General features: G+C 42.3%; 2 pseudogenes across 2 annotated transcripts; both read right to left on the minus strand.

The window, feature by feature from the left end:
• Positions 1-10,841: 10,841 nt before the first annotated feature.
• Positions 10,842-25,473, minus strand: LOC311360692 (annotated as a pseudogene). Its single transcript, XR_014684197.1, has 6 exons — positions 25,437-25,473; positions 24,895-25,257; positions 23,766-23,812; positions 11,571-11,649; positions 11,361-11,433; positions 10,842-10,964 (listed from the first exon to the last, which is right to left on the minus strand). The product of XR_014684197.1 is annotated as an uncharacterized misc_RNA (transcript).
• Positions 16,942-18,187, minus strand: LOC311360637 (annotated as a pseudogene). The gene is made up of 3 exons: positions 17,886-18,187; positions 17,547-17,708; positions 16,942-17,425 (listed from the first exon to the last, which is right to left on the minus strand). The product of its transcript is annotated as an uncharacterized misc_RNA (transcript).
• Positions 25,474-25,814: the final 341 nt, after the last annotated feature.

Consider the following 25,814-nt stretch of genomic DNA (forward strand, 5'->3'; position numbering starts at 1 on the left):
TCCAGTGAGTCGGTATCCCAAATACTCTGGTTGACCACGTCGCTCCCTCACATTGTGTGGCAGTGGTGGGACCATCTGAGAAACTGGAGAAACGAGGGGGAAGACGAGGAATCAGTGGACAGACAGGACGAGGGCCAAAGCTGGTGCAGAATGGAACAGAGGCCGTCCAGAGGTGATCTACTGGAATGGTTTCCTCCTCGAGGAAGAGATCAAGTGCACAGCCATGGACTTTCTAAAGACCCTGACAGCCTGGACACCTTCAAGCTTCGAACTTGGCTGACTTCCCCGTTGAAACTGAGACGGTTCAAACTGTCGGAGTCTGCCCACCCGTCACGACCTGTTGGAGTTTGTCCACGCGTCACAAACTGTCGGAGTCTGTCCACCAATAACTATGTGTTAGAGGCTCAGTTAAACTGAGTTAGAGGCTCAGTCAAACTGTGTTAGAGGCTCTGTAAACCTGTGTTAGAGGCTCTTTTAGTCTCGCCACCATGTTGGCATGGTGGTATTTGTAGTTCCATCGCAGTAGGGGGCAGTATGTTAGTCCATCCAGCCTCAGCCAGGAAATCTTCCCCCATGTAAATGGTCTAACTGCTGGGGTAGGAGCTGATCAGGGTGGAGAGATGTGTGGTGTTGACCATAGACATTATAAAGAGTAGACGCTGCATCGACCGCTACTGTCCACTCAGGACAGTAGCTCCACTCAGTGTAATCTGTTTGGCTGGTGCAATGAACTGTCAGTGCATTTAATTAATCATACCTCAATGAATACCAAACAGATTTTCATGCGGGTTGTTTTGCTGAAAAGGTCATACATGTAGCCATAATACAGGACACATGGTTCGGCGCGTTTTAATATTTTGTGGGCTTAACAGTAATAGAATATTCTGATATATGTCATATGATATATAAAATATATTTCCAGTCCAACTAGCAATCTGATTGAAAAATCGAATGCGTCTTCAAAAACTAAACGGGACAGGTAGTTTTTTCTGTATTTAGGCAGGGACAGGCAACCAAAAACGGGGACGTCTGGTCACCCTATGATATGTGATGTAGGCTATGACAGGTATTTTGCAAATCACACACTATAAATATGATGGAGAAGCAGAAACAGGGGCAGTCAATTTTAATACGTTGAAGAAATAATGAATATATGATTAGGCTATATATATATATATATATATATATATATATATATATATATATATATATATAATCCTAACCCAAAGTCCGGACTCAGCTGACTTTCACACACTTTGCTGCACATTCTCTCGAAATTAGTAATGCCTTAGTGCTGTCCCAATGTCGGATTCCAAAGGGTGTGAGGGTTTGAGTCCACACTTACCGAGCCCTTTCCGTGAGTCCGCATCAGTGCAGACTTCCCCTAAGGGAATCACCCTCAGTTCAAAGTGGTGTGACTAGGGCTGTAAAATTAACGCGTTAATTTTGATTAATTAATCACAGAAAAAATAACAGGTTAAAAAAATGTAAGCACATTAATCGCGGTCCTATAGTTCCCTCTAGAGTCAAAACAAAGTATTGTATATTTTTTGCTTGAGATGCATTGGATCTTGAGTGAGATAGAAATGTTTTTAATTTGATCTTAAAATGCACCGTATGTTAATGAAAGACATGTTTTTAATAAAAGAGACATTGAACTTTAAAGTCTATTGTTCATTGAATCACTCATCTGCCATCATTTATTTGAATTAAAAATAAGTAAGTATGCGATTAATTTAGATTAATTAATCACAGAGCCTGTAATTAATTAGATACATTTTTTAATCGCTTGACAGCCCTAGTTGTGACGTTTACTGCGGAGACCATAGGGAAATTAGGAAGGTAAACAACAACAAACAAATGATTAATAATTAAGAAAGTTGTAAATATTGAAAAAGATGTTCAATGAGGCAGCCATCTCCTGTGCCACGGCCGTGTGGAAACAACAAACAAACAAACAAACTTAAAATGAAAATTCCCAAACTGGCAACCGGCAAGTGTCAGCAACATCTTTGTCATTAAACGTCGCCAAAGTAACATGTTCTCTCGTGAAGTGCTGTCCCAATCCCATGTTTACCTATCTGAGCCCATATGGCCTCACACACTCACTCACTTAAGTTAATTAGCACCTGAGATCAATTAAGTTCCTGAGTCCTTAGTCCTCAGGGCTCACTTTGCGATTGGGCCTTGCTGTTGTGTTGACTGCACTTAAAGTTTCCGTCCAGAGCCTCTGCTGATGTGTCTCGGTCGTTTGAGAATGTAGGGGTGGTGGTGGTGGTGGTGGGGGGAGGGGCATAACCTCTCCGTTGCCGAGTACCAGAGCGGCCGAGTCACACCTGTAACAGATGCCGACTACCCTGGGCTAGCTGGAGGCAGTACGTGGTAAAATCCTCACACCCCCTAGCCTTAAGAACACTTCTAGCCACTGGGTTAGAAGCCTGGGCCTTAAGCTCAGTGGTTAGAGTGTTTCGTAGCGTAGTTCGAGAGGTGGCAGGTTCGAGGCTACAATCTGGCGGTCATGATGGAAGATGGTCAGCGACGTAGTCCAGCGGTAGATGGTCCCCAGGTGATGAAGCCACAGAGCCAGCGCGGATGAGGCAGAGGAATGAAGCCAGCAGGTTGCAGCTTCGCTGGAGACGGGGAAACAGCTGATCAATGCCGGGGTTCAGCGGTAAGCGAACACCCTCGGGGCGTCCGTGTGTTGGGGATGCAGCGTCCTCCGCGTTGACAGCAATCCCTGGGCGCAGGTGAGCATCCGGGAGAGCTGGCAGAGGCACGCCAGAGAGGAGTCCCGTGCAGGTGAGCCTTGTGTCGGCGAGGCTAGCCCAGAGGCTAACCAGTGGCAGACAGGTAGAGACTGTTTAACTGGTGTTTCAGTGTCGCAGAGAGTTAGATCCAACAGGCCGAATCAAACAGATGGCTTTGAAGTCCAGAGTTCATGCACGACAAAAGCAACAAAAATAGGAAATAATCACCAAAAAGTAGCGAAAACAGTGGAGGAGGCACGGAAGCAGCTTGCCAGCGGTCGTCGTTAAAAAAACATAAGGGGTAACAGTCGTCTTTTATTGGTGGTTGTTAAAAAAACATAAGGGGTAACACTGTCGTTTGTTATCGGCCGTCATGAAAAAAAGGGGTAACACACAACAGTGTTACCCCTTTTTTTTTTCTTTTTCTGACCACCAATAAAAAACAACAGTGAGCCTGAGGCCCGCTGGTAATAATAATACTGCAAAGCCTTTGCAGTATTATGAACGTTATGAACTGGGTGTCGGTGGCGACACCTTTTGGGATCAATGGGAACAATTACCGCTCATTACCAGCGGTGCCGCCAAAGAGAACAATCAAATATTTGAGGCTACCACTTTACAGTCTGCGTTACTGAATCAACCAAAGAAGAAGAAGCTAATAAGGCACGTCTAGGTGTGTCATTAATATACATCATCACACGCAGTGTGCGAATTATACCACGGCCTCTGGGGGAGCCGGCAGGGTGGGGGGGAAACTTCATTCATGGGCTGTGCAAACTTCAATCCACATGATAAAAAATAATCCACGGACCACCAAAGTAACATTTGACATTTCTTTGAGGGGCTCTAGCGCGGTAAAGACAAGCATTAGGCTACATATTTTCATGAATCATCATGAAATTTTATTTCACTTATTTTATTTTTATTTTACTTTCACTTATTTCACTTACTTTGAGAAAAATCATGCCCAAAATAGCATTTATTATCATATCAATATTTTAGAGCTCCCCCAAAATTGTCACCACTAGGGGAGCTATGGCTCCCCCTGCTCCCCCTGCTCCCCCTTAATTCGCACACTGATCACAGGGGAAGAGCCCAGATTGGCTCATTGTGGAGCCAGTGGTATAGTGAGAAATGGTGAACTAGAGTGGTTTGTAGGTGCTGGTGTTTGAAGTTGTAGAGGTGCTGTTTGAGTCGGGTGATCATGTGATCGGTGATCATGTAGTGTTTATGGCAGTGTGTGCATGTGATGATATAGACTATGTTTGGAGAATCAATACTTGGGGGGTGGAAGATGGGTAGAGTGGTGTGGCTATGTGGGTTGGTGATGGATTTGTGTGGTTTGAAGTGGTGTGTGATGGACGGTGGTGGTTGTGTTGGTTTGCGTGAAAAGGTGGAGGTGACCAGGAGATCCTTTAGATTTTTATTTTTCCGATAGGCTGATATGATTTTGTAGTGTTGTAGTGGTGTGTGTTGTTGTTGTGTGGCGGTGAAGTGGGATTTGATGCTGTGGTGTATGGAGAGGGTTCTATGGGAGAAGGTGGTGATGAAGGGTAGGATGGTAGTGGGGTGAACCTGTGAATTAGGGTGGGGGTTGGGTGTGTGGAAGGGGTAAAGGTTATGGTTGGGAGAGGGTTGGGGTTAGGGGAGGGGGAGAGGTTAAGGTTAGGGTTGGGGTTAGGTTTTTATAATATTATTCAGCTTTTGATGGTCATGTGACCCTGGGTGCACTGGCACACCATCTCCCAATCCTTTCATTTAGTTTTTTTATTTTTAATATATCATGTTTTTCATTTTTGTGTTTCATTTCTTTTTTTGCAGGGATTTAATAAAACGAGGAAGAGAAGGAGGAGCAGGAGGGGCAGCAGCTGGGGTCTGAGGAGGCGCGGAGCAAAGGTGAGTATACTTTTTATTCTATTTCCTTTTATGACCCCCAAGGGCGAGTCAAGAGGGAGCAGGGCACGGTGAAGGCCCAAGGGGTCGGGGCTCCGAGAGGCCTCCCATAGTGGGGCAGCCAGCACAGCAGTCGGGCCGATATAAATACACTTCTATTGGAATAAAAGAGGGGGAGATCTAAGGGCCCTGCCCGCACACGCATGCATATAAATATATATATATATATATATATATATATCCATAAATATATGTATAAAGAGACACACTCACACACACACACACACACATACATCCATGCATTCATACCCATCCATATACATCCTCTCATAAATAGTAAATCATGCGCATAAATACAAAATATATAATATATATAGGAATAAAAGGCGTGCTGGTTCCGGATGACCGCCAGCTGCCGAAAGTGGCTTTGGTGTGGAGAGGGGGCGCTTCTGATATCTGTGGAGAAGCGGGCCCGCAGGGGGAGAGGGGGAGGAAGAGGGAGGGGATGTGAGCAGGATGGGAGGAGAGGGAGGGGGCGGAGGAGGTGGAGCTGGTGTCTGCCGCCCCCCGGTGGCCCTCCCAGAGTCGTGTTGGGCCAAGGGTGTGGGTCTGGCCTCAATGGGGAGTGCCAGGGTGTTAGTCAGGCGGCTCCTCACTCGGGGTGCTCTGGGGGGCAAACCAGGGGGCGGGCTCCTCCTGGGGGGATTTGTGAGAGGGGGGATCTGGTTGAGAGGGGTAGGGGGTCTAGGAGGTGGTGAGGAGAGGACAGGGGCGGCAGTTGTAAGTAGTGTGTGTGTCTGAGGGTGGTGGGCCGGAACCGGTGCTTGTACCGGGTGCGTGCCCACCTCGCAGCCACATCAAAAGCGCCCCCCTCAAACGGGAAGCCTGTAGGGAGGAGGGTGTTTAAAACAGTGGAATAGTGTTCCTTTAGAATGACCAGGTTCTGCTTAAGCCACTCGTCCATGTTCCGCTTCACCCTGTTGAAAGTGTGGGGATTAGGGCAAGCAGGTTTAATGAATTCTGCTAATTTGTTCACCTGTCTAACCATCCCTGATGGTGGGGTGTTGGTGGTAATGGCGTGGGAGACGATTGCTTGGTGGTGGACTGCTTGTATGATTTTAAAGTATGTTTTGGTGATGTGGGTGAGTGGAGGTACACTGTAAACCCGAACGTTCAAAGTAATTAAATAGATTAAGTAGTGCATACTCAAAGTTTTAGAAAAAGTTATACTAACTTAATTATGTCAAGTTGGTGTAACATGTTCTTCCTTTTTGAGTAACTATTTTGTGTAAGAGTAAGCATTACTTAAAAACTTAATTTAAGTACAACTTAATAGAAATAAGTAATTACATGCTAAACCCGAATGGTTTAATTGGAATAAGTAGTGAAAACGTATCTGTTATTATAACTAACTAACTAAGACATGTTGAGTGTCAGTAGCATTTTCTTTCTTTTGTGTTTATTAAGATTATATATTTTTGTGGATTATGTAGGGCTGTCAACGAATATTCGAAATTTGAATATTCGAATAGTTTTTAAAAACAGACATTCAAATGTGAAAATTAATATTCAAATGTGGAAAAACACGGCGCCAGCTGCGGCGCGGACATGTCACAGCGAGTGATGTTGTGTTCACACCGCACTTTGTCCCATTTCGCCTATTCGCGCGAATAGGCGAATGTTGCCGCGCGACAAATCATAATCTGTCGCTGTGCATTTTTGTGTGCATTCGCGGGGCGAATTATTCGCGGGGCGAATTTTTTTTTTGCCTGGCAACGGTCATTCATGCCAATTCATTCTCATCAACCATGGCCGAGATGTGTGTCTGTACCTGTTGTGGAAGAGGGAGAGCCCGTCGTTTATGGGTTAATAATATAATCCGGAGGCGCACACCGCTTTGTGCCGTGATATTATATATATCGTATATATTATATGATATAGATATTTATATATTATATGTAGATATAGAGCGGGAGTCGCAAACAATCACTTTCTCCTCCAAGCTGCGGTTCACTGAACGGTTGAACGGTGATTGGCTGTTTTACGTTACTTCACCCAGGGAGTGAACTGATTGGCTGTTACGTGACGTCACCCAGGGAGTGAACGCTGACTGGCTGTTTTACGTTACTTCACCCACGTTACCCACAGGGAGTGAACGCTGATTGGCTGTTTCAACGCGAATGCCGCGAAGAAGTTGAAATATTTTAACTTTATTCGCGGGGCGAATTATTCGCGGCGCGAATCCACGTGAACGCGCTCGCCGCTCACGAGGAAAAATTTCGCGCTGTCAATCAAATCTTGTCGCGCGTATCGGCGAAAAAAAAATTCGCCCGATTCGCGTCTCCACGTTCACTTAACATTGAAACGTGTCGCGGGGCGAAGTGCGGTGTGAACACACCTTGAGAGAGCGAGGGGGAGAGGGAGAGAGAGAGAGAGAGAGCGAGCGAGAGAGAGAGAGAGCATGAGGTCTGCTGGCCATTAGTTCATTTACTTGTTTTTGTGAAGGTAATATGTTGCCAAATATGTTTAAACTTAAATAAACGACCTATACAAGTAGTTATGTCTCGTTGTATTAGTTTGTTCTGTTATTGACGTAATGCGTGTCATTGACATAATGCGCAAATATAGATACTCGAATTTCGATTTCATATCGAATATATGTTGTTGTTTTTTAGAGGGATTCAAACGTCATTTTTGAGCAATTGTGACAGCCCTAGTAACCACAGATTAAAATGATAAATGTAAGAGTATTTAGAAGTCTACAGTTTCTACGTAAATTCGTCTGACGTCACCCAACGTGAGACGCATGGTAAAGGTGCCATGTGTGACTCAGTGGGCGAATGAAAGGAGAGAAGGAGCTGCACACCTGAACGTCAATCCAATCTATACTCGTTTAAGCTACTTTTTTTCGCCAACTATCAGCACCATTTGATTAATTCTAAGTATGCAACATACAATTAAGACTTTTTAAAATATTTGTTTGGAATTTCAACGTGTTTTTCATACACGTAGGCCTACAACGAAAGTCATAGCCATGTAACTTGACACCGCATGGTTAGCTTGTTAACCAATTAAGTCGGGAGCTTGGATAATGCCAACGTTTTTCCACACTTTAGTTTAATTAATTTTCGGCAACTTATCAGTGCCATTTGATTGTACGTATTCAACATATAATTAAGATTTATTCAAATATGTTTGCAATTTCAACGTGTTTTTCCATACACGTACACCGAAAATCATATTGGCCATGTATATCGCATGGTTAACAGAACACGAGTCAACTGCCTGCCCACATGTGCTGCGTCAGTTTTAAAACAAACGACCCTGCTTGCAAGCTACCATGCAGTAAAGTTCAAGTGCGTCTGCTTTTTACAGTTATGTTAGTTTTGCTTGATGGCGTCAAGCACTAACCAGCACTGCTAGTTCCAGACGTTCCTGGCTGTTCGTCGTCATCATCTGGCAAGGTAAATATCGACGGAATTGCGGTTTTCACAAGCGCGGGTCTCTTCGCTCCTAAGGGGTTGGGTTCGAAGTCTTCTGGCTTGAAATGTAGACTGCACACCGTCTGATTTTTTTTAGTGCTTCAATGGCTGTGTCCTCTCCAAACTTCGGGTTATTGAGGCCCGTAGCCACCTTTTGCACAACTCCAACTCTTTGGGTAATCTATGAAAACTTAACTCTGTGTATTTTCCTTGTCCTGGCTGAACATCCCGGTACCATGCAAGTGCACACCATTTCGAAACACAAACGAGGAGTAATTCACTAATGAGTTTGCAAACTAACTCTTCACTAGGCGGTCTCGTGGTAGCGTAGAGTGGAGCTCAACTCTAGATCCTTGGTTGATAGATTGATGGGCGGAGTTCAACCATTGGTTCCCACAACAGTGGGAGTGGCCTGCGGATCTGAGCATTGCAATGCACTATGGGGATTGTTGTCTGCAATCCACAATCCCTAAAAAGTCATTTTCTCCGAAACATGAATGATCACATTCATCTGATCTTTCCTCATGATCCGCTAGCTGCCCGCCTCATAAGCAGGCCGTCAGAAAAACGTGTCTCTGTAGGCAGCCTGTGCTCCGAGATCACACACAAAAACAAATGGTACTACCAACCACTCCAAACCAAAATAAATATTCCAACCAATCACTGACGAGGGGTGGGTGTTGTGGAGGCAAACACCTACCCCTTGTCGGTGATTGGTTGTTTTTGATTACGTATTTTTCTTACTGATTAGTTGTGTGATCAATATATATTTCATAGAGCCTTTAGTGACCACAGAACACATTTGGAAGGCTAGAATCAGATTTTTTTATTTTTATGTATTGTATAATTTGTACAGTTACTTGCAGCTCAACAATTTATTTTATATATAAATATATATATTTATAAATGTTGATTTATTTCATTTTAACATTGCAGTGTGCCAATAGCAGATGTTGATGACTTGTGAAGATATTAAGTCAGACTCAATTTAATACATAAGTTTTGAGTCGAATGTTAAGTAAACAAACAAAACATATTTGACTAATGGGTACTTAATGAAAAAACTAATAAAGATTGAGTTTTGTTGCATTCAAATTGTGTTGTTGGGAACTTATTTTTTTAAGTTCTGTGAACTTACTCCAGTGGGTTTGAGAACTGGAAACTTTCAAGTCATATTAACGAAAAATATTTGAGTTGCCTTAACAAAAAAATTGTGAATGAGCATTTTAATTCAGTTGTTATCAAAAGGTACAAGTGGAAGTCATCCAACCTACTAAGTTCTGGAAAATTGTGACTTTTAAGTTAATCAACTTAAAGAAATTGAGGCAATCGATTGCCTCAATTTTTTTGAGTTTTGGTAACTTATTCGGGTTTACTGTGTGTGTGTGTGTGTGTGTGTGTGTGTGTGTGTGTGTGTGTGTGTGTGTGTGTGTGTGTGTGTGTGTGTGTGTGTGTGTGTGTGTGTGTGTGTGTGTGTGTGTGTGTGTCCATTAGAGTGGGACAGGGGCGCAAATCTGGAACCCTGGTGGAACATAGTAGAGTCTAGTAAATGATTACTAGATTAGTTAACTATTAGTTAACTGTCAATTAACTTTGAGTTAATTCATATTACTGCAATAACTAATGTTAATTAATGGTTAATTAATGTAAATCTAAATAATCTAAAGGTAAAGAAAGGGTCCCCCTTTTTAGCGGGTTACCTTCTCGCTCAATACTGGACCAATATGAAACAATGTTGCCTGCATTAGTCCCTTAGAGCCAAAATGATTGCAATATAGGGTACAGGATGAAGAAATCCCATTGTTTTCCTTTAACACTTTATTTATAGATTTAATAATGTATAAATGAAGACCTAATTAACTGTATTACTGCAATAACTAATGTTAATTAATGTAGCCTTATTGTAAAATGTTACTGGTATTGTTGCTGTAATGACGTGTTCTTGGGATATTAAAGGGGCCGCAGCGTCCTACCTAAGACAAGGAGTAGAGACTGCCACGCAAACATTACAACCTACGCAGAATAGCTTTAGCCAGTTCCAGATCATAGCCTGATACACACAGAGGCCTTTGTACATTTCCCTTCACTCAATCCAGGGTTGCCAACTCTCACGCATCTGGCGTGACACTCACGCTTTCAGCATCAATCTCACACTGTCATGCACACGCAACAAACGTCACGCAAAAAAAAAAAACTCCCGTGAATTTTCTGTTGATGACTTGACTAGATTAGACCACAGCATATTGTTTTTAATGAAAGGGGAGGAGTTTAAAACATCCCCTTACAACGTTCTCACAGCAGTATTCTCTGATCGATAATCCCAGTTGTTCTGCTATATTGCAGCTTTGCCACAGCCCCCCCCCCCCCCCCCCCCCCCCTCCGTCAACAACCATGTCAGCCCGCAACCCCCCCCCCCCCCCCCCCCCCCGTTCGGTCAGATTTTACCCTGGAGAGTCCCACTCCAGCCAAAAACCCAAAGTTGGCAACCCTGCTCAATCTTACATTTATTTATACTTTGATTTATAGTTTGACAAACAATATGCAAACAGTAAATGGTATATAAAACATATTTCTGAACAAGCTTTACTTTATCACATGTTTGAATTTTCTTGAGACTGAAGTGGAAAATGATATGTTCTTCCTCATCTTGACAGCACAAAGATGAGGTCATATTGAGGAAGTAGAGCCGTTGTGTTTGTATTCAAAGACTTGGTCATGGTCACAGCCTCTTAGTATTCATGGCTGAGTAGGTGCTGAACTCTGAGGGTTGTACTCTCTTCTTTTTAGGTCTCTGAGACCGTAGAGGGATATCCAGTGTAGAGTAACACACGCCATCTTCATCCTGAGAGAGACAGATACAACTATTAATATTACTAATACATCAATACTAATACATATCTCTGCTAAACCATAACATCATCAACATAATAGTTGGTTTCCCGTCTTAAATCAAACTATTGAACACTGCTTAAGTGTGTCCCTTGTTCCACCCTTATGTTATACCATATGACTCTACAGGAAGCAGCTACTCTTGACTCTTAAAGAACCACATGAAGCTCTGCTGAATGTGCTTCTCTTCCTGAGTCTTGTAACACCTGACTATCGCTGAACATTGGGTCCATTGAAGCTCATTTACCCTTCAGTCAACATCTTTGTACAGTGCTCCGCCATAACATGTAAATGTAATCCATACAATCCTCTACCATTACATAAAAAATGTTTATGATCTATACGTTACCTGGTTGCTGATTGATGTTACATGTTACTGCTGGGTAACATGTAACATCTCTGAGCAACATGGAGGTCTTCAGCTTAAAGAAACACAACAGTCAATATTACGCCACAAAACCAGACCAGGGAGACAGTTACTGCTCATACAGAAGACAACATGTAGTGTAGGTGTCCTCAAGATACAGTAGATGACAGTTAACAGAGATATATACACTACCTTTCCTTCTGCAGCGGAGGTAGACGACCAAGGATGAGAGGAGGGAGAGGAGAAGAGCAGAGGAGGGACACAGGATGACCAGCAGCAGAGTCTCCAGCACCTGCAGCAAAGGCATCATATATATAGATGTATATAGATGTGTATATATATATATATATATATATATGATGCCTAATCATATGCCTGAATATGATGCCTGAATCATGGAAGTTCTAAGTTCCTTTCAGCGAGTCAGCGTCAGCGACTCATCGACTAGTGGGTGGGTCTGGGAGTGGAGTCTTGGAGAACGAATGATACGAACGAGACGAACGAGAGAGAACTGAAACGTGGAATCAGGTTGGTTCGTTCTTGTTTAAGAGTCGTTCATTTGAACTGATTCGGTCACAAACGACCCATCACTATTCCTTATTAATTTCAAGAAAAAATGGTTGTAGCATGTAGCATTTAGCATGTAGCAATTGGACATTGTTATAAAAATCTATGCAAAGTCAACTTACCAAATGAAATCCTTGTGGTTACATTTCCATATCTGTGTTTATACTTTGGAACAATCTTGTCTCCATCTATCACATCCTGTTTTTCAGTTCCACAGTAGTAAAGACCAATTATTCTACATCACATTTAGATGGAGTGAATGGGAGTCTTCATTCTCTTGTATTTCCTTCCATCTCAGAATAAGTGTCGGCTGATTTTCATGAGAACAGTTCCTGTACCAAACAATATTTTCACCAGATGAGCGTTTAACGTCAAGGTACAGTAATGTTTTCTCCTGGTCTCACAGTCATCTCCACTACTGTGTAAGAGGACACAACCGCACCTTGAATTAAATATGAGTCAGTAAGAAGGAATATGCATCAACATGGACATACATATGGAGACTGTACCAATGTGAGGTTAAAAGATGAACATGTCAAACATGACAATAGGCCTACTGTTTAACATATTAAACTCTGCATGTATTATTGAAGTGGAAATTCAAATATTCATATTTTACCCCAGGCGATGGGTATAATATACATCCAGCTCATGGTGATGATCTGTTGAGGAGTGAGACATTTGAAACTACACACACAGACACAGGAACACAGAGAAACACACACAAACAAGCACACACATAAAAAATGAAGCTTGGCTGGCTATGTGGAAAATGTTGAGGTTATTACGCTGTGGGTATCAGGCAAGGTTTTACTGTTAGAACATCATAGACATGCTCATGGGCTGAGGTGACCTGAGTTTTATTCTGTTTGTGGATTGGATTACATTTAATTCCAATTTTCATAGATTTCATCTATTGATTGAACAAAACTGTTCAGACCTCCTTCTGCTTTAATAAATGCTTCTCTTTTTTCGCAACTATAATTGTATGAAACGTAAGATTTGAAATGTTATTATTATTATTATTAAAATGCGATATAAATATAAATCACATATAAAATGCAAATATTTAAATAGTTGTTCTCCATTCAGGTCTTTCCAAACCACCAATAATACAGAAATATTGTCTTAGTTTCTACTCAATACTATTCAATTCAATCTTTTATCCAAACCGTCTTCCAAAACTATGTTTTCATATGTTCTTATCATGGGCGGCCCCAGAGGGAATCAAACCCCTACCCTATGGCATTTTTGGCCGGGTGAAAAACTGGAATTAATAGTGTGGTGGCTCACCAACTACTGGCTGACCCATTTGTAATGTGATTGAGCTGAAATCCTGTTTATGTCAGTTGGCCACTAGAGGGCACTGTCTGTGAGCTGTATTATAGTGAAGCAGGGTTATCCGGGTAATGTTTGCCATGTGTTCTACAGAGGAGTCTCCTCTGTAGAACACATGGCAAACATTACCCAGTGGCGGCTGGTCAATAGAGGGCGCTAGGGCGCCGCCCCTCCGTGAAATATTCACTCAAATATATCTGCCAACTTTGAATAAACTATTATACATATGAAATAAATCAACAAAAATACATAGCGTTTATCCTCATTTAATTATGTGATAGACCGTACTTGCAACTGCCAGCAACCATTTAAATGCATCTGATCGTAAATGATTTGGGCTAGGCTAGTTATTGGTCATTCGAAATAAAGCCCTCCTCCAAGTCAGGGGCGCCGGCCAAGTTGAAGTCAACGTAAGCTCGCAAACTTTTTGCTGTCAATCAAGCAGACGACTTTTCATTGGCGCAAAAAAAAATCGCCCTCGGGTCGCAACAGTGTGCGTCCCAGGCCAATGGTATGGCTTTTCTGTTTTTTTTATCACCACACGATTGGACAATTCAGCGAATCAATCAAATAGGCTACCTCCCTCAGCAACACTCGCGCAACACAACTACAGCAGAGAAGAGATAGATCGCTAACTAGCAGAGAGTTGTAAAAGCACTTTCCACCCATTTCAGTGGAGGAATTGGACTCCCCAAGCAATGTTATACTTAAAAGCAGCAAGTAAGTTACATATTAATTTAGTCTTTTGGCCTGTAGCATATAAATTATATAAAGCAACTGTCCCATATTTCTAACTGCATTTGAAATAGCCATTGAGACACAAAAATGGACGCTATAGGACAGTGATCATGATTTGCCTCAATATCATAATAACAACAATGGGTAAGCTTGTAAGCTTGCCCAGGCCCTGGGCAAGCCCAAGTCAGGATGTAGGCTATGAATCTGAAGGAATAGCAGGAAATAGGTAATAGGTAGTGGCCATCTCCAAAATGCACCAGAATACAGGAAATCAAATCTACCAAATTCATTTTTTTCTATTACTGCGCCCCACCAACAATTTTTATCACCAGCCGCCACTGAGAGGAGACAACTACCTTGCTCACCGGTTTGTGTATTTCTACAAATTCTATTTAACGGTTAAAACCATGAAGCCTGAGACACTTCATGACAAAATGACACTAAACCCTGGATCCTTTGTGTACTAAAAATATATAAAATATATATGTGTACTATATATATAAAAACATCCATGTAACAAATCTTTTTCAGGGGTAGTTTTATCTCTTTCTCATCCCTCACTTTATGTTCAATATATTGTATGTATAAACTTTACATTTTGTCTGTTGTTCATGGGGTTATGTGCATATGTCTTTGTGTGTGTGTGTGTGTGTGTGATAACTAGCATATTCAACTTAATTGAAACTTAAGAGTTTAATTTAGGGGTTTCTGGGTAAACACCTTTAAAATCAGGCAACAACAAACACAAGATATCTTCCTAGCTCTAAGATAGGAAGCACATATCTTAGTTTTGCTTTTATTTTAAGGGCACCAACAGGTGTGGTGTGTTTAGCCATTACAAGCTGTTTCAAAATCGGACCTGCCCTGTGATATCACAAGTGAGACTGTCCACTCAGTCTACCAGCCTACCCAGTGGACTGTAGCAACTGGAAGGCTTATCTGTCCATCATATATCAAGGTTCACACTCCCACTTGTGATGTCACTAAGGCTTCAGTCACACTGCAAGCATTCTGCCCAATTTGGGTTGATAGCTCAGATCCGATTTTTTGTTTTAGATGTTGAAATTATGTTTAACATGTGGTCAATATCGGATTCAAGTGTGAACTGGCCACAATCTGTTCACATCAAACTTGCATGAATTTCAATCGGTTCCGTTGCAAGAAATCTGATCTGAATCTGATTTGGGACCACATATGAAATTAGAAAAATGGAATAGAAAAATCCTGAATTGAGAAGATCAGATTCAATGTGATTTTGCCCACTTTTGCCAGCTGTGTAAAGATGCCAGCGTCACAGGGCGGGTTTATTTTGAACATGGTATACAAACTGGCCAAACTGGCCCTGACCTCTAGTGGAAAGAAGCAGTGATGCAACACAGACACGGACACAACCAGGGCCTCATGCTGTGGCTCCTAGGATTTATTTCAAGACATTATTTCAATGTGTTTAGGTCTGTTATGAAGAAATGAGTATGACGCAGTACTGCACCAATGTGCAATGTGTTCAAGGTTCCTAAATAATATGATGGTACCATTTAGTAACCTTGTTGCATATTATAAAAATATTGCCAAAAATAATAAATCTATTTCTAAATAAAATCAAACAAAAGCTGAAAATGAAACATAATTGAGTTGTATTTCAGTGTAGTCAGCATTGAGCCTGTAAACAGTCAGAAATCTAAGCTGCAAGCAGCGCTTGTAAACTGAAAGAAGCACACAGGAAACCATGGCAGCATCCTGTAGTGGAAAAACAAACCAAAACTGGTGATCTTAACATGTGATGTTGTAGAAACAGCGTACAGCACTCAACCATAGCATGTGAATGTAGGGGAGAGCCGGGTCGATTGAAACACTTTTCAGTTAAACGTCTTTTTCAAAGATGACGTTACGTATACAAATCATTTTATCATGTGATCAACAACTCACATGAGTATTATCTTAGTTACAAGTGTAATTTAATACATATGTTGGACGATCACGGTGTTTTTTAACTTTGAACCTAAGTTGACATTTGTTTCAAACGCCCCGCATAGTAGGGACGTTTGAAACACATATGCGGGACGAATGAAACAGCATATTTTAAACAGAAACTATTGAGCTTACTCTTGTTTTTGTGCAACATACCGGACAGCATACTAGTGTACTCGTCATCTCTAAAAGTTCACATAATTTCTCATAATATAAATAGGTAAAAAAAATATTTTTGTCCTGTGCGTAATTGTCAAGATGCGCATTTCGATTAAAACTCACCTTTCTTCTTTTATACCAGTTGGACGATTACATTTTCATTTAATTTACTTATTTCACTGTCCACAGTCATGTTTAGGGATACACAGTTGAACATCCTGTTATTTAATTTAAACAAAAACCACCAGGTCAACCGGAAAACACGACACCTGACCTTTATCCAAGCGCACCTTGGAGGTGTCTTTCTTTTCGTCGCGCGCAGCAAGGCGCACAGACGCATCCGGAGTTTTGTCGACAGGTAAGTGGCTAAACTTATTTTATCTGCTAAATATTGTGTAATAGTCTGAACATTTGCATGTACATTACATTGAAATCATATATTAAGTAGAACTTTGATTAAGATTGCGCTCTAGCTGATGGATGGTAATGGCTGGAGAAAAGGCTAAATCGGCAAGCTATAGGCCTATAGTCTTGACCAAGAGCAAGGGTGTGGAAGACTAGCCTACAGCTTATACCCAGCAGTTTTTAAGTGCATGTCCACTAAATTAAATGATAATTGTCATAATCATTTAATGTAGCCGTTGTTACTTTGGATGCTTTACAATGATGGACGTTAGTTAATCAGTCTATAATATTCAGTGAAATGTGCGTTTACAGTAGGCCTATTTCCACTGCAAACAAGGGAAGACACATGGCCAGTATAGTAGCCTAGGCTAAATTATTATTTTTATTTCTATTCTTTGTCACACAGGTGACACAAGTAGTGCGTAGCCCCTTCAGTGCAAGCCTCATGCGACCACTTATAACAAAAGACGCACTGGACCCACTCTTCCCCAGGCATCGAGGCGCTGAACCGCTCGCAGCACACGAGGCAGCTGGCGTCCTCGTTGGACGGATCAGTTGGAGGAGTAGAGGGGGAGTAGGCAATAGTGGCGAACTCTACTGCATCCGGAGCAGCACAGAGCAGGCCTAAGGTAGGGGTGACTGCGTCAGAGGGCCAGGTGATGGTGGCAGAGGCGACAGCAGGAGGAGCAGCTGAGGGGGCACCAGGGGCGTCTCCAGCAAGAGGGGCGGCAGCAGGAGCAGGCGAGAACAGCCTCTTCTTGGGAGCCCGAGAGGAGGGACGCTGCTTTGCTGGACGACGCTGCTTGCCGGTTTCCTGCTTTTCTGCCTCTAAAGCAGCCCTCACCGGGCTGTCAGTTAGGATAGCAGTTGTCCTGAAAACATTAAATTTGACATTTTAATGTTAATTGATTGACTTGAAATGTGGTAGGTCTACATGACTGTAGACAAAGGAAGGCAAGACAAGATATGAGATGTTAGACTAACTCCACTTGCCTCCTTCTCCCTCTTCTCTTTGTCAGTTTTCTAGGTCCGGCCTTAGGGAAAGGCCGGACGATCTCTGGGCTGAATTCCAGGGCTTCCTCAGGCTGGACAGCATCAGGCTCGGGACCTTGTCCAGGCTCGTACATGCCTGCCAAAGTACGCTTTTTTTTTTCTCTGATCCTCGTTAAATACCCTGTTGTAAGAGTTGTAGCCTGGTGGTCTAGCAGCTTCTCTGCCCTCCACTAACCTATGGACTTTTTTATGAACTTGGACTTATGGGACTATTTATTCATTTATGTATTTATTATGAACTCTGTTTAATCCTCTTTGTTGCTTCTGATGAACTGTAACCTACCTGAAGTGGCACCTGGAGAAGTGCTGACTTCGTCACCTGAAGCCTGGGGAGGAGGACGGTCTGTGACGAAGGAACCAGCGAAGTCCTTCTCCTCAAAAGCGGAGGGTCTAAATGGCCAGATCCCTGGACTGGAAAACCCAGAGGTGACGTTCTTCACCGTCGCTGCCTCAGGTAAGGCTTCAGCCACGATGGAGGGAACATCATAGATGGTAATGTTGGACCCTGGGTGGCTCCTCATCCACCGGTCCGCCGCACTGTTAATGTACCCCTTTAGGGGGCCGAAGACACTTACGTCCATTGGCTGCAACCTGTGGGTGCAGTGGGGAGGGAAGGACAGCAGCACTATGCCATTAGCCCTGCAAAAATCAATTGCTGCTATTGACAGGTGGGACGGGTGATTGTCCAGGAGGAGAAGCAGCTTGGACTCCTTGGACACACGGGTGTGCCTGGTGAAGTGGGCCAGGTACAGGAGGAAGTCTGGCTCCTTCATCCAGCCAGTTGGGTTGCCAGTGCCAGCACAGCCGACAGGTCCACCCCTCAAGAAGTGGTCTTTGAACCGTTTACGGGGGAAGATGAAGAATGGTGGAACAAGGTCGCCCTGGGCATTGCCTGCCAGGGCGACGGTGACCAGGGTCCCCCTCTCCGCTGAGGTCACGGAGCCGACCTGCTTCTGCCCCATCTGGGCCACGACGCGGTCTGGCACCTGGACAGTGGTGACCCCTGTTAATCAAATACATTTTTGACTTTTAATTGAACTAATTGAACTCCATGAAATATTGTTGTCTTTAAATGTAAATAGTTGTGTGAGCTTAGTTAGTTAGTTATATATCTAGTTATGTGTATATAGTTGTTTTCATATTTATAGTTGTGAGCATAGTTTTAGTTTTATATATCTAGTTATGTGTATATAGTTGTTTTCATATTTATAGTTGTGAGCATAGTTTTAGTTTTGTATATCTAGTTATGTGTATATAGTGTTTTATATTATAGTTCAATTAAATACCAGTTTCATCAATGTTCCAAACATCCTTGGCCTGGAACTGGTGCCGGTCCAGCACTTTTTCTAAGTTGCTGAAAAACGCGTTGACATTGCTTTGGTTGAAGCTGGACAACCGTTGTTGGCTAGTGGCCTCTGGACGCCGGAGGGAGAGGCTGCCACTGCGCTCCAGGAAGGAGGTGAACCAGTCCTTCCCCGCCATGCTCTTCCTTGACCAAGATGCGGGGAATGGACAACTGAATTGAACTGCCAGTTCAAAGGCAAATTTTCTGACCTGAAGGGGTCATAAAAAGAAAACATTTAACTTAAATTATTTTGTGTGTGTTTGTTATTTATTCATATTTATTCATTTTTAAAAGTATATGCATAGCATACATGTGTGCCTGTGTAGCCCTGTTAGCCTTTTCCCAACACTGACCTCCGTAGGGGTCAGCCCAAAATAAATGGCTGCTGCCCGCTTCAGGTAGTCCCTGACCTTTCCCTCCTGCTCGGTGTTGAACACCCTATTATGCGGGTTGTAGCCCGGGGGCCTAGCCACTTCTTTGCCCTCCTCTGCCCTCCGCTTGAGGAAGCGTGACAGGGTGACATGGCTGATGTTGTTGGCCAATGCTGCCTGCCTGACTGAGCTCCCCAAATTGACTTCGCTGCAGGCCCTGGCATACACTGCTGGAGGAACCAGCCCACGGGAGGTGGTCCTTTTTCTTATTCTGGGCATTCTCTTATGGTGATAATCTGTTGATGCATGTGATGAACACGTTTGTTCATTAAAAATATATGTTACTAATTCAAAGCAGTTATTCATTGCAAAACATTAATTCATTTGGTGATTTATACAGGTATTGATCACGCAATGTGCGCGTATTTACGCATGGTGACATGCGGGACGTTTGAAACAAGTGTTTCAATCGTCCCGACAGCGACTCTTAAACCTTTTTTGACTCTAAACTTCAAAACTCTGACATTGCACACTTTAGGACATGTTTAAGTACTAATTCACCTGTTGTATAGTCATATTATTATGGCATGAAACAAAACACACAACTGTTTATTACAAAAAAAATACAGGACGAAAGATTTTACTTACTGCGCTCAAAAACAGGTTCGCGGGATAAAAATCGAACGGAATGACGTCATTACGTGAGATTTCCCGGGGTTGGTCAGTCTTGCGTGCTGAACGTAGTGACGAAATTTGACGTGTCAGACTTGCGTGGTTTTCGAGAAAATCGCTGTGTTTCATTCGTCCCGTGTTTCAATCGACCCGGCTCTCCCCTACTCCAAACTGTCTTCTTCTACCATTACATCACACATGTACTTAAGTACATGAACTATACGTTACCTGGTTGCTGATTGATGTTACATCTCTACTGCTGGGTGTTCTTTGAGCAACATGGAGGTCTTCAGCTTAAAAAAACACAACAGTCAATATTACGCTACAAAACCAGACCAGGGAGACAGTTACTGCTCATACAGAAGACAACATGTAGCATAGGTGTCCTCAAGATACATTTCCCTTACTTACAATTAGACATTGCTATTAAAATGTACTCAAAGTCAACATACTGAATGAAATCCTTGTGGAACAAACTTGTCTCCATGTTTCACTGCCGGTCGTGCTTCTCCAGACTGTGGACCGTGCTGGGTGCTGCTGGTCATCCTGTGTCTCTCCTCTGCTCTCCTCCTCTCCCTCCTCTGCTCTCCTCCTCTCCCTCCTCTGCTCTCCTCCTCTCCCTCCTCTCATCCTCAGTCGTCTACATCCTCTGCAGAAAAACAGGTAGTGCAGCAAACTGACCGGTAGACAAAAATATGGACGGGGGGAGTAATTGTGCAGCACTCTCCTACATCCTCATCCCCGGATGACGTGCCCTTGAGCAAGGCACCTGGAAACCCCCACCTGCTCCCCGGGCGCTGCACTGCGGCTGCCCACCGCTCCGGGTGCTCACCGGCTCCCAGATGGGTCAAAAGCAGAGGAAGAATTTCCACCAAAAAGGGACAATAAAGGTTAACTTAACTTAGATCTTCGTTTGACCAATATTTACCAGTCTACTTTCCTTGAGTTAAACCTACACTATGCGCGTTTCGCTATATTTTCCAACCTCTAGGGGCTTGAGTTGTATCCATATTTATAAATTTTCCCACAGCGGGGAACACGAGTAAAACTTTTTTTTGTGAAAATGTCCCTGGATTAATTGACTCATGGATGGGCGCATTTTATTCTTGAGGAACCTTGTAGTTCTAAAGTTTAATCTTTCTGTCAATGCCTCTGTATGTATATATATATATATATATTATTGTTAGACTTATTCTTAGCCTATTGTATCAAAAGAGAATGATTAAGATGATAATAACGACTGAGCACTAATTTCGTTCCACATGTGTGCCAACTCCAGCCACTAAAGACAGACCCAGAGTTTATCAGATAACACCTGACTCAAGAGATAGAACTCAGGAAATCAGGTTCCAGAACCGCGTCATCCAGTTCCTACTGTGTGTTCACACCGCACTTTGTCCCATTTCGCCTATTCACGCGAATAGGCGAATGTTGCCGCGCGACAAATCATAATCTGTCGCTGTGCATTTTTGTGTGCATTCGCGGGGCGAATTTTTTTTTTGCCTAGCAACGGTCATTCATGCCAATTCATTCTCATCAACCATGGCCAAGATGTGTGTCTGTACCTGTTGTGGAAGAGGGAGAGCCCGTCGTTTATGGGTTAATAATATAATCCGGAGGCGCACACCGCTTTGTGCCGTGATATTATATATATCATATATATTATATGATATAGATATTTATATATTATATGTAGATATAGAGCGGGAGTCTCAAACGGCAACAATCACTTTCTCCTCCAAGCTGCGGTTCACTGAACGGTTGAACGGTGATTGGCTGTTTTACGTTACTTCACCCAGGGAGTGAACTGATTGGCTGTTACGTGACGTCACCCAGGGAGTGAACGCTGATTGGCTGTTTTACGTTACTTCACCCACGTTACCCACAGGGAGTGAACGCTGATTGGCTGTTTCAACGCGAATGCCGCGAAGAAGTTGAAATATTTGAACTTCAGCGAATTATTTGCGGTGCGAATCCACGTGAACGCGCTCGCCGTTCACGTGGAAAAATTTTGCGCCGTCAATCAAATCTTGTCGCGCGAATAGGCGGAAAAAAAATTCGCCCGATTCGCGTCTCCACGTTCACTTAACATTGAAACGTGTCGCGGGGCGAAGTGCGGTGTGAACACACCTTTAGTTTTCTTAAAGACCGGGTAAACCAAATTCAGTATTTTTCTTCTTATCATATTAATTAGGCCTTAAATGTGTCCCTCAAAACATGTAAAAAATATTTTTCCCATTCATCATTTCCTTGAGGAGCTAGGCCTCAGAGAATGTTCTGTGTGCAGGTTTAAAATGGGCGGGTCTACATCAAAGACCGCGTTACGTAAAGCGGTCTTCGATGTAGACCCGCCCCCTGCTGCCCTCTAGGTATAAATACATTAACCGCGCACTAGCATTCTGTGGTTTCACCCGTCTATGGTTTTACCGCTCACGAGTCTGGTTTGAATTGTCAGTTTGCAGCTAGCTTGCCCGTTATGCCTCTTCAACCTCGTTGGTGCATCTTCCCTGGATGCCACAGTGGGAAACGTAACGTTAACGGTTCGTTTACTTTATTTAAGTTTCCGACCGAAGACGGTCTCTCTCCGGTGATGGGCGTGGTTTCCTGGCCTGCAGCGCACACGCCCCCACCGTCCTGAGCCAGGGATTACTGCTCATTTTTCATCAACTTTGAAGCATAATTTTAGATACTTCGCGATTTTTTTAGTCCTTCAAATTTGGCAGGGTGGTTAATAATATATTTTCCTGTGGTATTATAAACTCAAAACCCATAATTATTCTTGGTTTACCCGGTCTTTAACTTCCTAGTTCTGGTGTTTTAACTTATCCAGGTAAGAACCATCCATGGTAAGAAGCTATAGCTGTACTGACACTGTTGTATTCAGACGGTCTCATCAGAACACAATCCTGCAAAGGCTTCAGCTTTCTTCATCGTAGATCCAAGGCATTTTCGGGATATAATCTATCCCATAGAGATTTCTTATGAGTCTAGGTCTTTCATTAAGCCTCAAATTAAGTATGAAAGAGATTATTCAAAAGAAACTGGCATGCAACATCTTTAGATTTTATTTATTTATTCTTACATGTGATCAAAACATATAATAGACAGGTTACTTTTGGGTCTAAAACTATATATAAGTGCATATTTAAAAGTTTTTTGTCTAACATATTGTACATTAATCCAAGTTGAATAGACTTTAAGGTATCAAAATAACAAGAACCACAAGGGAATTACAATACATACAAACGTGTGTTTGTGTGTGCGACTGTGTGTTTGTGTGTTGGTGTGAGTGAGTCTGTGTGTGCGTTGGGCTGTGTGTTGTGGAGGAACCCTAACCAATCCGCCTCTCAAACCCCACTCGTACTGCGGGCGGAGAAGCTGTGAGATCCTTTGTGTTGTGGAGTTTTCAACACAGCATAAAACACACGGCTGTAGTTTTCCTCCTGTGTGAGAGATGGACACAACGTGACATTAGGACAGTACAACTACTGAGCACACTTCTTAATAGAACAGGGTGTTTATATAATTTAATGGAAGAGCTGTACTATCAGATACCTCATGTTGCGGTGTTAAAGGTCCCGTTTCCTGAGAGACGCCACGGTCTTTTACAGCACGAACTGAAACACAGACTGAGTTAGAATTACAAGAGACAACGCAATCAAATGAAGTGCAGAAAGACTTCCAGTGAATAGAAGCACATGATGTTCTACCCATGTGACTGCAGAGGAAGTAGAGGAACAAAGAGAGGAGAGCGGCGGGGCAGAGGGTGACCAGCAGCATCCAGCACGGTCCACAGTCTGGACAAGCAGGACCAGCACCTGCACCATAGGGATATTTAAGGACATATCATTGTGTACAAATCAGCAGTGCTAGTTCTTACCTTTTTACAATCTTGGTTCATCGAAGTTCTGTTTGTTTGACCATTGTTCAGGATAGAACTCCTGAACGCCCCCTATTGGCTATTAAAGGTGGGAATGACTTTGGCAGTTACACACTATACGACTGGTCTTGACGATCAGTGGTGGTCTACACAGGGAGCATGCAGGGGTACACACACGATGACTACGTCCCATTATCTGCTCCATCTCTGAAAACTGAAAACTCAAATCTCAGGGGAACACGTCCTCTTCATCCGTTATAAGGGTCATTTGTTTCTTCCTATTGGCTGTCCTCCACACGACACAGTCAGGCCCGGGGTCTAGAGACAAATTAACGTGTCTCTAGACCCCCACACTAAACAACCATCAGATCCGACCTCTCCCGTCTTTTGATATTTTCATGAATGACTCATGATACATTTTTGAATAGAAGAATGAAAGAAGAATGAAAATAAATAAATTAAATGTTAATGAATCAATACACTCTCTAGCCTCTACAAATGTCCTGCACTTTAATCTGCAGTTAAAAATGCAGGATATTTGTAGGAATTGTAAATGTAAATGTTATGGTGTAATTGGTAAATATATTAAGTGGCACAAATGTCTTCAATCAGCACTTCCTGCCCATCTTTAAAATTGCTTGACATGCAATACGTTTGCATATTATCCCTACATCTGATAAGAATTTGAATTCATAATAAATTTCTGTAGTAAAAATTGTTTTCTCTATTTATACAATATAATGAATTTGACGGCAAAAAAAAGTCCACTTGCCGAACAAAATCCTTGTGATTATATTACCATATGTGCAGATATATTTTGCCTTGTTTCCTTTTTTCCCATTCAGTTTTTCAATTCCACAGTAGTAAAGATCAAGATGAGAATCAGTGATGTTCTTAATCAGTAAGTTGTATTGTAATTACATATAATTATTTCTAATTCATTTCAATAGTAAAAAATCATTCATGGAGCATTTTATTTACCTACAATTTCACATTGCTATACACATACAGTCAACTTACCAAATGAAATCCTTGTGGTCACATTTCCATATCTGTGGATATATTTTTGAACAATCTTGTCTCCATCTATCACAATCGGTTCTTCAGTTCCACAGTAGTAGAGACCAAGGTGAGAATCAGTGATGTTCCTAATCAGTAAATTGTATGAGTTTGTTGTCATATTTAAATGGGGTAAATAGCGTCCATTCTCTACATTATCCATATTGTCCCACTTCAGAGTAAGTGTGGGCTGATTTTCATGAGAACAGTTCCTGTACCAAACAATATTTTCACCCAATGAGCGTTTACAGTCACATTGTAGAGTAACGTTTTCTCCTGGTCCCACGGTCAGCTCCACTACTGTGTAAGAGGACACAACGGCACCTTGAAATAAAAATATATAAATAAATATAAACACTGTAGCGATGTGATGTTAAAATACCATAAATTAATCCATAATTTAAAGCTTTTGTTGAAGATAATAGGCCTACTGTACAACATATAAAACGTATAAAACATATAAAAAGTGTATTTTTGAAGTTGAAATAATACGATTATTTTACCCCAGACGATGGGTAGAAAGACATACATCCAGCGCATGATGATCGGTTGAGGAGTAGAAGACATTTGAAAGATTTTTGTGAAGCGCATTTGACCGACATGCGGAAAGATGAAAACAACTTGTGATTGGCTGGCCTTGTGGAAAATGTTGAGGTTATTTCTCTCTGCGTACCAGGTGAGGTTTGATTGTCAGAACATTAAAAAAACCTTCTCATGGGCTGAGGTGACCTGGATTTCATTCTGTTTCTGGATTAGATAACATTCAACTTTCATTGATTTTATTGATTCCAAACTCCAAAATCGCAGTTATAGCAACAAACCATGTGGAACATAATATTCTGAATCATTATTTTAGCATATATTAATATTATCCAATTGAA

The sequence above is a fragment of the Micromesistius poutassou genome, assembly GCF_964030765.1.
Source record: "Micromesistius poutassou genome assembly, chromosome: 16".
NCBI classification, from domain to species: domain Eukaryota; kingdom Metazoa; phylum Chordata; class Actinopteri; order Gadiformes; family Gadidae; genus Micromesistius; species Micromesistius poutassou.